Genomic DNA, 15885 nt, shown 5'->3' with positions numbered 1-15885 from the left:
TATCCTAACCTAATCTTGTTCCACCTTAATCCTAGCTGCAAGTGGACCTAAAAACCTAATTTCTAGAGCCCTATCTGACCCTAAAAGGGTGCCACACCTTCCTTCCCCTTTTATGCCTTCTAGAAGACCCAAAATCAGCCATAAGACACTTAGCTTCTAGAAGGCCCAATTTTGGACGAAAATTCTTAAACCTATTTCTGTTTGGATTCTGATTTTATTTGGCCCTTTTTCTCTTGGATTTGGACTGTATAAGTCTATATCTGAGATTGATTGGGCTAGGTTTTAATTCCCTAAACCCATGCCGCAACTTAGGGCCCTAAACACTTATATTGGCTAGTTTTAACCCTAAATCTGATTGCTAGGGTTTTTGTCACAACCCGTCCCGGAATTTTAATTCCGAGGACGTGAAGTTATGAAAATGCCCTTAAACGGGATTAAGGGGCGTAAAATATGTTGTAACTTGATGATTTGGGGATTGGGTAGGATCCCACCTCCCTCAAATCTCTCCCCCATTTCTGCATCTTGTCTCTCTCTCTCTCCTCCCTCACAAATCTCTCATTCTCTCTGTAAGTTCTCTCTCTCTCCTTCGAACTCACACGGACCACCCACAAAACCACCCTAAAACTATACCAACGAAGGATCTAAGACCACCATCGTACTCCTGAAGACCACACGAACACGATGGTACCAATTTCAGGTGAGTTTCACTTCGGAAAACATGGATTTCAATTTCACTGTGCGTGTGCACTGTTCATGCACACGTAAAACTTGATGTTTTCTGGGATTTTGAAGCTTGTAGGAAGCTTGGTGAGGTCCTAAGGAAGCTCGGAGTGCTTCGTTTGAAGGATTTGGACGCCGGGATCACGAACTGTAAGTTTGGCCGAATTTTCGTATTTTTGGAAAAGTTTGATTCCGTTGTTTTTAGGCCCTAAAACTAGGCCAACGTGGTAGATTATGATTAGGGCTTCATTTTGGTATAGATTACGTGAAAAATGGACGTAAGAACACGGAGAACGACAAGTTCAAAGTTTGGCCGGAGCTTTCGGGGCTTTTTCCGGCGAATCCACGGCGAGTTAGGAGTCAAGGCAGGTATGGATGTGTTCGTCTCGTCAATACCTTCATTTTGATATATAGTACGTCGAAAATGGTTAAGAAATGAAGAAGTTATGACACTTTGAAATTTACCCAGAAATTCCGGCAAAACACCACCGCCGGCGAAACCAGTCCGGCGACGCGAGGAAGAAGACGTGCGCGTGGGCAGCGCGTGAACAGGGCGCGTGGGGGCGCGTGAGAGCTCCAAATTGAGTTCTGAAAATTGTCACGCGTTCGTGACGTCGTGTAGATCACCGTGGTATATTCATACACCCAAATTGAGCAACGTATGAGAAAGTTATGGACGAATGTTTGGTGTATGTGCGTTAAATAACGTCAATTTGGTTACTTTTTGTATAGGTGAAAATTATACAGAGGAAGAATGTAACCAAGCTAGGGGAGGTTCAGGGACCTATGAGACGTCAATGTGATCAGTGAGTGGGCGGTTATTTTTCAGTATATATATATACGTATGCTTGACGTATTTCCCAGAAACGTATTTTAAAAGAAACACGAATTAATTATCCTGTCATATATGCATCATATTTTAATATGTGCATTACCATAATTATGCATACTGTTGCATGGTGCTGAGGAGGTCCAGGTAAGCTACGATTGAACTACTATCATCACATGCATTAGTAGTGGCATACATTTATATATGTGTATTTGGTGCTGTGGACGCACAGGTAAGTGCCAGGTAAGTGGTATTCATGTTTGTATTCAGTAGTAGCTTGAGATGTTTAGAGAGCTCATAATCTGCACCCCCGGTGTTAGTGCTCCCGCCCAGAGTGAGGGGCATAGCCTTCACGTGTATGTTCACCAGCACCGCATGCTCGCCTTGGATCCAAGTTAGGTGCAAGCCTGTCGTACAGTCCACATTAGGTGGGTCCGACTTGTAGGTGACCCGCGATTTATCGCCCAGCTTCACGTGATCGTAGCACTAGAGCATACATATATATATTACACCAGCCTGTCGTACAGACCACGTTAGGTGGTTCCGACTCGTGTGCAGATTCAGATGTTGAGTTGAGATTGGAGCTCTATATGCAGCGGTACATGTCACGTTAGGTGACTCCCGGCTGCCAGATTATATGTTATTGATGTGAATTATGCTTGAGCATTTACATTTATTATGAGATTCTAATGTGGCATATTCTCAAGCATGAATGGCATATTCTCAAGCATGAATGGCATATTTTGGAGCATGTTTGGCATATTTGTACATACGTATATATGTTTATTTTCTGGGAAATTATACTTGTTTTACGGCGAAGGGTTACAAAGTTTTGAGAAGTGTTTGGATTTGGAAAAGAATTGTTTTGCTGACCCACTCAACTTTGTTTTGCGCCCCTCCAGGTTCAAGAATTGCAAAGGTGTGGTGACTACGAGGAAATTCAACGGAGTTCTGACAGAATGGACCAAATTAGGACTCACCTTCGGGTGTTTCATTTTAGAAATTGTATCTTTAAAGCTTCTGTACTGTGTAAATGGTTACGTCACTCTCACGTGACGGCCAGCATGCCCTCCTTCGGGACGGGGTGTGTCAGTTGGTATCAGAGCCTAGGTTTCAATCTTGGACATCTTGAGAAGTTCTAGTGAATTCTGTCAGAACTACACCGCCTCGTAGCAAACCATGTAGTTAGAGGAACTTAGTCTCCCTGATTTAGTTGTTAAGGGAAACTATTATTTTGGTGATTCAGTATATTATCAAAAAGGGACATTTTAAGATGGGTTATGAGTTGAATTTGAATCACCCTATGAAATGATGGACCTAAGGGAGCAAAGCGATGGCTTAATCATTTGGAAAAGACGTTTTGGATTATGCAAGTCAAAGGAATCTTCCTTTTGACAGAAGGGTTGAGACGATTACCTGGTTTGAGTTATGAACTTGTATCCTGGTGGAAACAGGAGTATATTTCGTTGTCACCGAAGGAAACAGCCGATTGAGAATTGTTTAAGGACTTGTTTAAAGAAAAGAATTATTCCTTCGGCATCTTATGATGGTAGAAAGCAAGAGTTTGCAAATGTGAGACAAGGAAAGCTGACGATCAATGAGTATTATAGAAAGTTCTCAGACTTGCCTCGTCCCATTTGAATATTGCTGCTATTTTGATTGAAATGTTATATTGTTTTAGGCTGGGTGGCATAAGGCAATGGTATTTTGGGTGACCACTATCCATTGTAATTCTTACCAGGAGTATACAAGATGTTGTTGAGCCTTAAGAATTCGGAAATTATGTCCAGTGATAATGATGAAGAAGAATAAAGGAATGGGAATCAGAGGAATGATGACAAGGATAAAGGCCAGTCATCTCGAGAACCTCGAAAGATTCGGAACTTCAAAGGAAGTGAAGCTAATTCTAGTTCTTTTGGCAAAGGTTTTAATGCCATTGATCAGAGGCGAAGTGATAGATGTATTGGTAATCCCAGATCTCAGAGACAAGGTGATTTTGGTAAAGGAAATGTACCTTTGTGCTGTAGGTACAATAATGGACACCTTTGAGAATGTAGGCAAGAAAGCATTGGACGCTTTACAAGTGGATAGATGGGACATAGAACTGCAAATTATGTCCAAAGCCAACAGAAACCCTAGCAGTCTTCTTTGCCACAACTGGCGCCGATCCAGCAAGTTCCTGGATCTATTAATTATGGTCAGTTAGGCCGTGGTGTACATGAAAGAAGTATTTACACTAATAGAGGTTGTGGGAGACAACAACGAGCCCAGGGATGTGTTAACCACACATCACTGCAAGATACTCAGAATTATTCGGATTTGATTAGGAGTACGATAATTATTCTTAATGACTTAGCTAGAGTCTATTTGGTAATAATGTAGAAATTTTACGTTATTAATGTTATTGCCTAGAAAGTAGTATTTAAACGCGGTTGAGACGTGTGTATGTATTTCCTAATGAGTGGCAAAATAGTAATATTACACCCTCGAGAGTTGTTGCTTACTTATCGAGACAACGATGATTTATCAGTATTGCGGGCTGCAGACCGTAATATTAATAACTTATTCGTGGATTCGTTAAGCAAGTAAACCGATAGGTTATCCTATGTTAGTATCGTACTTATTCAGAGTGCTTAGTATTAGTAGAGTATGTATTGTTGCCAGCTACTTTTGTTTCACTAGATTGTGGATTTCGATGTTATTCTAGAGCATATTATGTTATATACAGTGATGAGTTGCAGACCACGCGAGGTGGTACTGAATGTATGTAAGATATACATGATACGATGAGTTGATTATGAGTTATATATACAGCCGAGGGCTGAGTTGATTAGAATGAAAGAGTATGAGCTATGTTTATAGCTGAATGTTGAATTGATTATATGTTATTTTCCATCGGTCTGGATGACTAGAGATTACTTTTGTAAGTATGCAAAGTGGAGTGAGGCAGGCCGTTAATTATGCTGTGAGAGAAAAGAGATTATTATCAAAAGGCTGCCAAGGATACTTATCTCATGTGGTGCTAAATGATGTCACTTCTAGTAGTGTGGAAGAAGTGGGAGTAGTCAAACATTTACCTGACATTTTCCCTGAGAATTTACCTGGATTGCTGCCAGTTAAAGATGTAGAGTTCACTATGGATTTGTCTCCAGGTACAAACCATATATTATAGAATGTTGCCTTTTGAACTAAGAGAATTGGAAATTGGTTGATAAAGGTTTTTAGTCAACCTCGTACATTACGTTGGGGGAACCCCAGTTTATTGGTGAGAAAGAAAATGGACGTTAAGGCTGTGCTTTGACTATAAGCAGTTGAATCGAGTAACAATTGAAAACCGTTATTCGTAACCTCACATTGATGGTTGTTTGATCAGCTTCTAGGTAGTTGTATATTTTCTAAGTTTGATTTGAGGTCTGGATATTATTAGTTGAAGATTATCGGTGAGGATGCCCTTATGATAACTTTCAGGACTCGTTAAGGTCATTTCAAGTTTGGTGATGCCATTCGGAGTGACGAATGCATCTACTACTTTATGAATTTGATGAATAAAGTATTCCAATGATATCTAGACCGATTTGTTGTTGTTGCTATTGAAAAGATTGATAAGACTAGAGTAAAGTATGCTAAACATCTTAAATCGGTATTGCAAAGATCGAGGGAACGTCGATTGTATGCTAAGTTTAGCAAATGCCAATGTTGGATGAATCAAGTAGCATTTTTGAGATATATTATATCTGCTTCAGGTATTCAAGTGAATTCATAAAAGGTAGCAGAAATTGAGAATTTAGAACAACCACGAATCGTGATTGGGATTTGGAGTTATCCTAGCTTAACAAGCTATCATGGACGATTCGTGAAAGATTTTTCAGTCATTGCTTTGTCATTGACGAGATTGTTGAGAAAAGAGGTTATGTATGAGTGGGAAGGAAATTGTGAGCAAAGGATTCAACAACTGAAGCATTTCCTCACTCATACACGTAATTTAGTATTCCCAGAGAATAGTGGTAATCATAAATTTTTAGTGATGTTTCTTGAATGGTATTGGATGCATGTTGATGCAAATGTGAGGGTGATTACATACGTTTCACGACAAAAGGAACCTCATGAAATGAATTACCCTACTGGTGATTTGGAAGTCATGATTACCATTCTTGCTGTGAAGTTATGAAGACATTATTTGTGGTAAGAATGCAAGATTTTTACGAATCCAAAAAGTCTCCAATATCCATTACTTGGAAGGATTTTGATATAAGACAGCGAAGGTGGATTGAATTGTTTAATGAACATGATTGTACGACCAGGGTGATCGTAAAATTGTTCTAGCTGATGCACTTGGTGAAAAGACGGTGGTAAGAATTAATGTCTGGCACGCTTGCCAAGATTGTCTTCTTGTGGATTGGAAATCAACTGAAGTAAAGTTGAGAATGGAAATTGAGAAGAAGTAGTAATTGCTAATTTTCAAGTTAAGTCTTTTTAGTAAGGTCGTACTCAAGACTCAAATGGTTAACGAAGAAAATTAAGAATTAACCAAGGCAAAGAAAGAAAGGAAAAAGAAAGATTGCTGAGTTCGAGAATAGAATGGTTATGATTGAACTTGAAGTGATAGTTGATCAATGTACCAAGTTAGTACATTTACTCCAGTGTTGAGTAACAACCACAGTGCAACAGTACTTATATGTTTTATGGAGAAGAGATTTGGGTTACGGAACTGCTGAGTTTCTTAAGTATGTTGGTTGCACAGTTTCCAAAGTAACGCCATAAGGACCATGAAATGTGTCGATTTTTGTTGATTTGTGGAAGAAATACTTCTGGATAGAGAAGATTCGATCACGAAAGAGTTTTGGTAGGCCCTGAAACTATGGATGAGTCTTCTCAAAGTATTCAGGTGATTAAGTTTAACCTGAGAGTAGCCAGGAATGGCAAAAGTGATTAAGAGTTGAACATGTCACTAATCGAATGTTTAACGTAGATGATCTTATAATTTTGAAGTTTTCACTTTAGAAAAGTATGATTCAGCTTGAAAAGGAAAGCAAATTGAGTCCTAAGTACCTCGGACTTTATGTGATCATCGAAGAGTAGGTAAAGTTGCATACAAGTGGTGATGTCTTCAAAATTGGCTAAGGTGCATAATGTATTATATTTCGATGCGTTGTCACTAGGTGGCAGATTCGTCACATGGAGTTCCGGTGCAACTGTTGAGAATTAATCCGGATTAGACTGGTTGAGGAACTAAGGACGACTTTGGATTGGAAAAAGAATGTATTGAGAATTAAGACAGTGTAATTGGTAAAGAATTTGTGAAGAAAGCATTCAGTGGAAGAAATTACGTGGGAGAAGGAGAATCGGATGAGAGAGATTTATCCGAAGCTATTGTATGAGTTTAGATGATTAAGTTGGTTGTTGGAATTTCGGGGACGAAATTCTATAAGGAGGGAAGGTTGTCACAACCCGTCCCGGAATTTTAATTCCGAGGACGTGAAGTTATGAAAATGCCCTTAAACGGGATTAAGGGGCGTAAAATATGTTGTAACTTGATGATTTGGGGATTGGGTAGGATCCCACCTCCCTCAAATCTCTCCCCCATTTCTGCATCTTGTCTCTCTCTCTCTCCTCCCTCACAAATCTCTCATTCTCTCTGTAAGTTCTCTCTCTCTCCTTCGAACTCACACGGACCACCCACAAAACCACCCTAAAACTATACCAACGAAGGATCTAAGACCACCATCGTACTCCTGAAGACCACACGAACACGATGGTACCAATTTCAGGTGAGTTTCACTTCGGAAAACATGGATTTCAATTTCACTGTGCGTGTGCACTGTTCATGCACACGTAAAACTTGATGTTTTCTGGGATTTTGAAGCTTGTAGGAAGCTTGGTGAGGTCCTAAGGAAGCTCGGAGTGCTTCGTTTGAAGGATTTGGACGCCGGGATCACGAACTGTAAGTTTGGCCGAATTTTCGTATTTTTGGAAAAGTTTGATTCCGTTGTTTTTAGGCCCTAAAACTAGGCCAACGTGGTAGATTATGATTAGGGCTTCATTTTGGTATAGATTACGTGAAAAATGGACGTAAGAACACGGAGAACGACAAGTTCAAAGTTTGGCCGGAGCTTTCGGGGCTTTTTCCGGCGAATCCACGGCGAGTTAGGAGTCAAGGCAGGTATGGATGTGTTCGTCTTGTCAATACCTTCATTTTGATATATAGTACGTCGAAAATGGTTAAGAAATGAAGAAGTTATGACACTTTGAAATTTACCCAGAAATTCCGGCAAAACACCACCGCCGGCGAAACCAGTCCGGCGACGCGAGGAAGAAGACGTGCGCGTGGGCAGCGCGTGAACAGGGCGCGTGGGGGCGCGTGAGAGCTCCAAATTGAGTTCTGAAAATTGTCACGCGTTCGTGACGTCGTGTAGATCACCGTGGTATATTCATACACCCAAATTGATTAACTTATGAGAAAGTTATGGACGAATGTTTGGTGTATGTGCGTTAAATAACGTCAATTTGGTTACTTTTTGTATAGGTGAAAATTATACAGAGGAAGAATGTAACCAAGCTAGGGGAGGTTCAGGGACCTATGAGACGTCAATGTGATCAGTGAGTGGGCGGTTATTTTTCAGTATATATATATACGTATGCTTGACGTATTTCCCAGAAACGTATTTTAAAAGAAACACGAATTAATTATCCTGTCATATATGCATCATATTTTAATATGTGCATTACCATAATTATGCATACTGTTGCATGGTGCTGAGGAGGTCCAGGTAAGCTACGATTGAACTACTATCATCACATGCATTAGTAGTGGCATACATTTATATATGTGTATTTGGTGCTGTGGACGCACAGGTAAGTGCCAGGTAAGTGGTATTCATGTTTGTATTCAGTAGTAGCTTGAGATGTTTAGAGAGCTCATAATCTGCACCCCCGGTGTTAGTGCTCCCGCCCAGAGTGAGGGGCATAGCCTTCACGTGTATGTTCACCAGCACCGCATGCTCGCCTTGGATCCAAGTTAGGTGCAAGCCTGTCGTACAGTCCACATTAGGTGGGTCCGACTTGTAGGTGACCAGCGATTTATCGCCCAGCTTCACGTGATCGTAGCACTAGAGCATACATATATATATTACACCAGCCTGTCGTACAGACCACGTTAGGTGGTTCCGACTCGTGTGCAGATTCAGATGTTGAGTTGAGATTGGAGCTCTATATGCAGCGGTACATGTCACGTTAGGTGACTCCCGGCTGCCAGATTATATGTTATTGATGTGAATTATGCTTGAGCATTTACATTTATTATGAGATTCTAATGTGGCATATTCTCAAGCATGAATGGCATATTTTGGAGCATGTTTGGCATATTTGTACATACGTATATATGTTTATTTTCTGGGAAATTATACTTGTTTTACGGCGAGGGGTTACAAAGTTTTGAGAAGTGTTTGGATTTGGAAAAGAATTGTTTTGCTGACCCACTCAACTTTGTTTTGCGCCCCTCCAGGTTCAAGAATTGCAAAGGTGTGGTGACTACGAGGAAATTCAACGGAGTTCTGACAGAATGGACCAAATTAGGACTCACCTTCGGGTGTTTCATTTTAGAAATTGTATCTTTAAAGCTTCCGTACTGTGTAAATGGTTACGTCACTCTCACGTGACGGCCAGCATGCCCTCATTCGGGACGGGGTGTGTCAGTTTTGCCACGCTATATATATATATATATATTAAACCTAAAGTTGCCGCACCCCTTAGACACCCTAGGCAGCCATCCATCCTTCAATTCATCCATCCATTCACAGCAGCCACCATTTATTCAGAAAACACATCTTGTGCCGCAAGTCCTAGGGAGAAGAAGGAGCACCGTGGCTTCCATAGGAGAAGGACCATCTTGTGCTGCAAGCAATCTACATCCATTGGAGACTTTCAGAGTTCTTTCTTCCCTTGTTTCATTTCCATGTTTATTTTAATTTGCTTTTCAATTGTTATGAACATGTGTAACTAAGTTTTTCTTAGTTAGGGGTGAATTCAAAACCATGGGCATATGTTTTATATGAATTGATTTCCTCCAGATTTTGTTTCTTGAATTGTGGATGTGATTTACTTAATTGATTTATTGAGAACTTGTTCTTGTGTGTTGATTAAGGATGCATAATTAGTTTGCATACATGAATTTGATGCTAGGATATAAGGAAATTTCACCTAATCGTTATGACCTTATATTCATAAGTAGTGGAAATCACTAGTCATGATTGTATTAAGTAAATTCTAGGCAAGAGTATCATGCAATTCATAGTTACGAATGCCTAGTCAATGCTTAGGGTTTTCAAAAAGCTTAATGATCTTTGATTTTATCTCTATTATGCAGTTCATGTAGGGAATTTGATAAGAATAATTTGATTGTCGATGCGTATTCCATCCAATTCAATGAAACTAGGAAAATCTGAGAGTTAATTTGTGCTTTTCACAATTAATTTGGGGCATTGTCATTCATTTAAAAAGAATAAAATTTGGAGATCAATTTATGTTACATATGTGCATGTGTGGAGAAGAACCCCCTAACTAGCCTTTTTCCCATTCAATTCACCTAGTTTAGTGCCTAATCTCTTTAAATTGCAATCTGTCCATTTTAATTAATTTCGTCCAAATCAATTCCCCATTTTATTAAGTGTGTTAGATTAGTTAGAAAAGTGTTTGAATCTGTCCAGATTAGTGTTTTGAGTCTAAGTTAGTTAAATTTCGTCCAAATCACCCTTTAGAGTCTAGTTTGAGTCTATTTGAGTGTTTTGGGCTGTTTTGAGTCTTTTTAAGTTGTTTTGAGTCATATAGGTCTAGGTAAGTGTTTTAAAGTTTAATTTTGTGTTTTTAAGTCAGTTTAGAGTTGATTAGCATCCCTAGTTAATCCCCGGTTAGAACGATCCCTACTTGCATATATACTACAATTGTCACAAATAGGGTTTAATTTGTGTGTTAACATAATTTTCACATCAGGATTCCTAGAAGAACAAGGATTCCTACTTGAAGTAGGAAAGTTAAGCCTAGGTTTCCCATTTTGGTAACCTTTCCTAATCTTAAAAGTCCTTATTTTCCAGCCACTTTGAAGGCCTTGTATGCACTTTAGGACACAAAACAAAGGCCCTAGACCCCTTAGGGACCTTTGCCGCACCTTTCCCTTTCTTTCCATCCCTTACCGTGCAAGGGGGGTATTTATGTCCTATTTTCTGCACTTAAACACATTCCCCTTCCAAAATAAAACCCTAGCCGCATATTTTAGCCTATTTTCCTTTTAATTTCTGATTTGATTTCCTAATTCTAGAAGCCTTTGACTTAATTTTAGTTAACCAAAATAAGTTAGGGTTTTAATTTCTGAAAACCCTATATATTGATAGATGATGCGAAAATTAACTTAACACACAAATTAACCCTCTTTTGACAATTGTAGCATATAAATAAGTAGGGATCGTTCTTACACCGGGGATTAGGAGGGATTGCTAAACACTCTAAACTGACTCAAATAAATAAAACTGACCTTCAAAACACTTAAACTCACTTAAAAAGACTCAAACACGTTCACAAAACTCAAAATAGGCTAAAAACACTAAAAACTGCCTTAAAAACACAATCTGGGCAGTTTTGAGCCTAAACACAAACTTGGACGAAAATTGGTTCTAACTTGACTCAAAACTCTTAAAAACACAATCTAAAACATATTTGGACCAATTAGACACTCTAAGGAAATTGGGGATTTGGTTTTGGACGAAAATCAAACAAACAAAACAATAATGTAAACTAGGAGGAGGAGGAGGAGCCAAATCGTGCATCAAATCCATCTTGGAATTGCTGAGCGTTTAGGTGTAATCTTTCTTATGATTTCAATGTTTCAATTCAATACTTTTTGTTGTGCAAGCATGAGGAACTAATCCCCTGTGGCTAGGGGGGAATTTCGAAACCATGGTTATATTTGCATGATGATTTGATTACTTTTAGTTGTGATTTCATGAATGGTGAATTCAATTTACTTATCTGTTTTAATTAAAACTTGTTTATGTATATGAATTGAGAGTGCACACTTAATTTGCATGCATAAATATGATGCTAGGGTATAAGGAAACTTCACCTAATCGTTGGGAACTTATATTCATGAGTAGTTAAGATTGTTGGTCACAATTATGTTAAGTAAATTCTTGGCATAAGTATCATGCGCTTTCATAGTTACGAATGCCTCGTCAACACCTATGATTTCCATAGAACCTAATGATCTTTGATTGTCTTTCTTTTATGCGCTTTCATATAGAAAACTTTTAAGGAATAATTTGATTGCAATGCGCTAATTCCATTCAATTCAATGGCCTAAGGGAAATCTGAGAGTTAATTTAAGCGTACCTAATTAACTTGGGGTGTTGAGGTTCATAATTCATCGAATAAGCAACTGAAGATTGTGTTGTATGCAAGTATGCCATGTGTGGAGAAAAAACCTCCTAGCCATCTCACCATCCACTTAATTTTATCAATTTCGTCCAAATCTGCCTAGTTTACATATTTGTTTTGTTTGTTTGATTTTCATTCAAAACCAAATCCCCACTTGTCTTAGAGTGTCTAATTGGTCCAAATATGTTTTAGATTGTGTTTTTAAGAGTTTTGAGTCAAGTTAGAACCAATTTTCGTCCAAGTTTGTGTTTAGGCTCAAAACTGCCCAGTTTGTGTTTTTAAGGCAGTTTTGAGTGTTTTTAGCCTATTTTGAGTATTGTGAACGTGTTTGAGTCTTTTTAAGTGAGTTAAGTGTTTTAAAGGTCAGTTTTATTTATTTAAGTTTAGAGTGTTTAGCAATCCCTCCTAATCCCCGGTGTAAGAACGATCCCTACTTATTTATATGCTACAATTGTCAAAAGAGGGTTAATTTGTGTGTTAAGTTAATTTTCGCATCACTTCAAAGTGGCTAGAAAATACGGACGTTTAAGATTAGGAAAGGTTACCAAAACGGGAAACCTAGGGTTAACTTTCCTACTTCAAGTAGGAATCCTTGTTGGAGTAGGAATTCATCGTTGGAGTAGGAGTTCATCGTTTCTTCAAGTCTTCAACTCATTCATTCCTCTTTTGCTCCAAAAGACTCCAATTTGCATCTTCTTGCACACTTGGCCTTATAATCTGAAAATACACAAAAGTGACTTTAAACACTAAAATAACTAAGGAAACACAACATAAATGCACGAGAACAAGCTAATTAAGTCGCATGAATATGCTCCTATCAATAGAAGCATATTTAGGCGACTTACTTAGCTTGTTTTCATGCATTTGTGTTGTTAATTCATAGTTGTTTTAGTCTTTTAAGCTATTTTCGTATGTTTTTAGGTCCTAATGGCAAAGGGAGCAAGAAAGTGCATTTTGAGGCTATTTGGAGCATTTTTGGGCATGGATTGGATAGCTTAACCATGGAGCAAAGAGGATGGACGAAATTGAAGACAAGAAGAGCTAGGAAAGGCTACAAATCTGGTGAAAGAAGTCCTAATACAATGAAGATAAGGAAGAAGCAAGAAACAAGGGACGTTATCCAACCTTATCCAACCTTATCTTATCCTATCCTAGAAACCTTATCCTATCCTAACTCTAACATTATCCTATTCTATCCTATCCAAATCAGGTTGGGACTTAAACCTAGCTAATTAGAGGGAATTAATTACATATCTAAACACCTATTTCAGTTTCTAGAAGACTTATCCATTTAAATGCCGCAAGACACCATTCCTTGTAGGTTTAGGAATTACAATCCTTCTCCTACTCTTATATCACATGTCCTAGGCCCTTTAGGATTAGGAATCTGCCTTAAACACTTCTTCTAGAACACCTTATCCTCTCCCTACATGTGTGTCGCACCTAACCTTCTAGAACTCCCTAAATCCTAGCTGCACTACCTATTCCAATTCCCATTTGATTTCTGCCTTGAATTAACCCTTTTTCAATGGGATTGTGCAATCTTTTTCCTTCACTAAGTGTGCCAAACTAGCCTATATAAACAGCCCTTGCCACACCATTTAGATCACCACCCTTCACACAACATTCATTCATCCATTCAGAGAACCATCCCTTGCCGTGACCTTACAACCAACTTTACACCATTCCCCTACTTCCACACCTCCATCCCAACCTCCATACACCACCATCAACCCTTGCCGCACCACCACACCTACCTAAATCCATCCAAAACCCAGAAAATCATCCACAAAACCACCCTAGACCTTGTGCCGTGACTTAGCAAAGAAGAGGAGAAGGAGACCAAGCCTTGGGCGTTTGTGCATTCGAGTTGGAGTGTTGGAGGTTTTTAGGTGTAATCTATCTTTTATTTTCAATGTTTAATTCTATGTTGCTTTGTTTTGTCATGAACATGAGAGGCTAAACTCGTTTTAGCCTAGGGATGCTTTGAAACCATGATTACATTTATAATATGAGTTGATAAAGTCCAGTTGTGATTTCATAAATTGTGAACGCAATTTACTTAACCGTTTGATGGATAACTTATTCTTGTATGTTTATTAGGGAGGCCTACTTAATTTGCATGCTTGAATTTGGGGCTAGAATATAAGGGTGTTTCACATAATCGTTACAAACTTATGTTCACAAGTAGTTAAGGTTGTTTTCACAATCATGTTAAGTAAATTCCTAGCACGAGTATCATGATGTCATAGTTACAAGTGCTTTGTCAATACTTATGATTTCTATTGAACGTAATGATCTTTGACCGTATCTCTATTATGATGTCATGCAGGGGACTTTTGAAGAATGCTTTGGGTTGTCGTATGATGTCATCCAATCCACTAACTTAAGGGAAATCTGAGGGTTAATTAGTGATGTCACGGTTAATCTGGGGTGTTGAGGTTCATGGTTTATCGGAAAAGCAACTGGAAATCAATTTATGTTTGAAAGTATCATGTGTGGAGAAGTATCCCTTGGCTATCCCATCATCCATTAGTTTTTCGTAAATTCGTCCAAAATCTGTTTTAAAGTTTTAAGTTACTTGTTTTCTTTTAAATTCGTCCAAAATCAAAACCCCTTTTCTTACTTGTTCCAAATCTGTCCAAAAGAGTCTTTTTGAGTCTTTAGAGTCAAAACTAAGTGTATTTTCGTCCAAATTAAGTCCTAGAGTCTAAATTGAGTATTTTTGGTTGTTTTGAGTTGTTTTGAGTCTTTAAAGTTTGTTTTTGGTCATACAAGTTAGTAAGAGTCTTGTGAGTTTATTTAAAGTGTTTTAAAGCATATTTTCACATCTTTGAGTCAATTTTCATTAGATTAGCAATCCCTCCTAATCCCCGGCCGAGAACGATCCCTACTTATATCTATACTACAATTGTCAAAAAGAGGGTTTAATTTGAGTGCTATCTTTTATCACATCATATATTCTTGGACTTAAGCCGCACCCTAGATCATTCTTTAATCATTCATTCATCATTCCTTCTCCTTGCCACATCCACCATCAACCTTCTACATCTCTGCCGCAACCTTCCATCCATTCCAGCCACCATTCTACACCTCCATACACCACCCACAACCCTTGCCTCACCACCATACCATCCTAACTCCCTCCCTAAACCAAAATCACATCCAAAAATCCCCTAAAACCTCTCTGCCGCAACAAGGAAAAGAAGAAAGAGGAGCTTGAACGTGCAGAAATTCAAAGTGGAATCGTTGGGCGTTTTAGGTGTAATCAATCTTTTGTTCTCTATGTTTAATTTCAATTTTGTTTCTCTTTCTGTGAACATGAGAGGCTAAACCCCTAGTTAGCTAGGGGGTGATTCAAAACCATGTCTATGCTTACAATATAAATTGATTACCTTCAGTTGGAATTTTATGAGTTGTGGATTCAATTTGTTTAACGGCTTGATTGATAACTTATTCGGGTATGTTTATTGAGAGTGCACGCTTAGTTTTCATGCATGAATATGATGCTAGAATATAAGGGAGTTTCACCTAATAGTTACAAACTTATATTCACAAGTAGTGAAGGTCGCTTATAAACGATCGCGTTAAATGAATTCTTGGCACTAGTTTCATGCTCATAATAGTAACGAATGCCTCGTCAACACTTATAGTTTTCATGTTGCTTAATGATCTTTGATTGCATCTTTATTGTGCTTTTCACGTAAAGGACTTTCGGAGAATGTTTTGAATTGTTGTATGCGTTGTCCCATCCAATTCATTAACTTAAGGAGAACTTGAAGGTTAATTTAAGCGAACCTAATTAACCCGGGGTGTTGAGTTTCATGATTCATCGAAAGACCAACTGAAAATCATCTTTCATGCAAGTGTGACATGCGTGGAGAAGAACCTTCTAGCTAGCATTCCATCCATAT

The 15885-nt window shown here is 38.6% G+C and overlaps 3 long non-coding RNA genes across 3 annotated transcripts in view; all 3 read left to right on the top strand.

The window, feature by feature from the left end:
- Positions 1–15885, top strand: part of LOC148698572 (uncharacterized) — a 140272-nt gene that overhangs the window by 62092 nt on the left and 62295 nt on the right. The window lies entirely within an intron of this gene.
- On the top strand, positions 514–1528 carry LOC148698576 (uncharacterized). Its single transcript, XR_015951925.1, has 4 exons — positions 514–697; positions 793–870; positions 981–1351; positions 1453–1528. It is a non-coding gene; the product is annotated as an uncharacterized LOC148698576 (long non-coding RNA).
- On the top strand, positions 6823–7703 carry LOC148698575 (uncharacterized). Its single transcript, XR_015951917.1, has 3 exons — positions 6823–7317; positions 7413–7490; positions 7601–7703. It is a non-coding gene; the product is annotated as an uncharacterized LOC148698575 (long non-coding RNA).

Source organism: Pyrus communis, chromosome 2, assembly GCF_041283825.1.
Source record: "Pyrus communis isolate YQ-2024b chromosome 2, ASM4128382v1, whole genome shotgun sequence".
Taxonomy (NCBI): domain Eukaryota; kingdom Viridiplantae; phylum Streptophyta; class Magnoliopsida; order Rosales; family Rosaceae; genus Pyrus; species Pyrus communis.
Note: the sequence above shows the minus strand (reverse complement) of the source record. Positions and strands in the feature narration are given on the sequence as shown.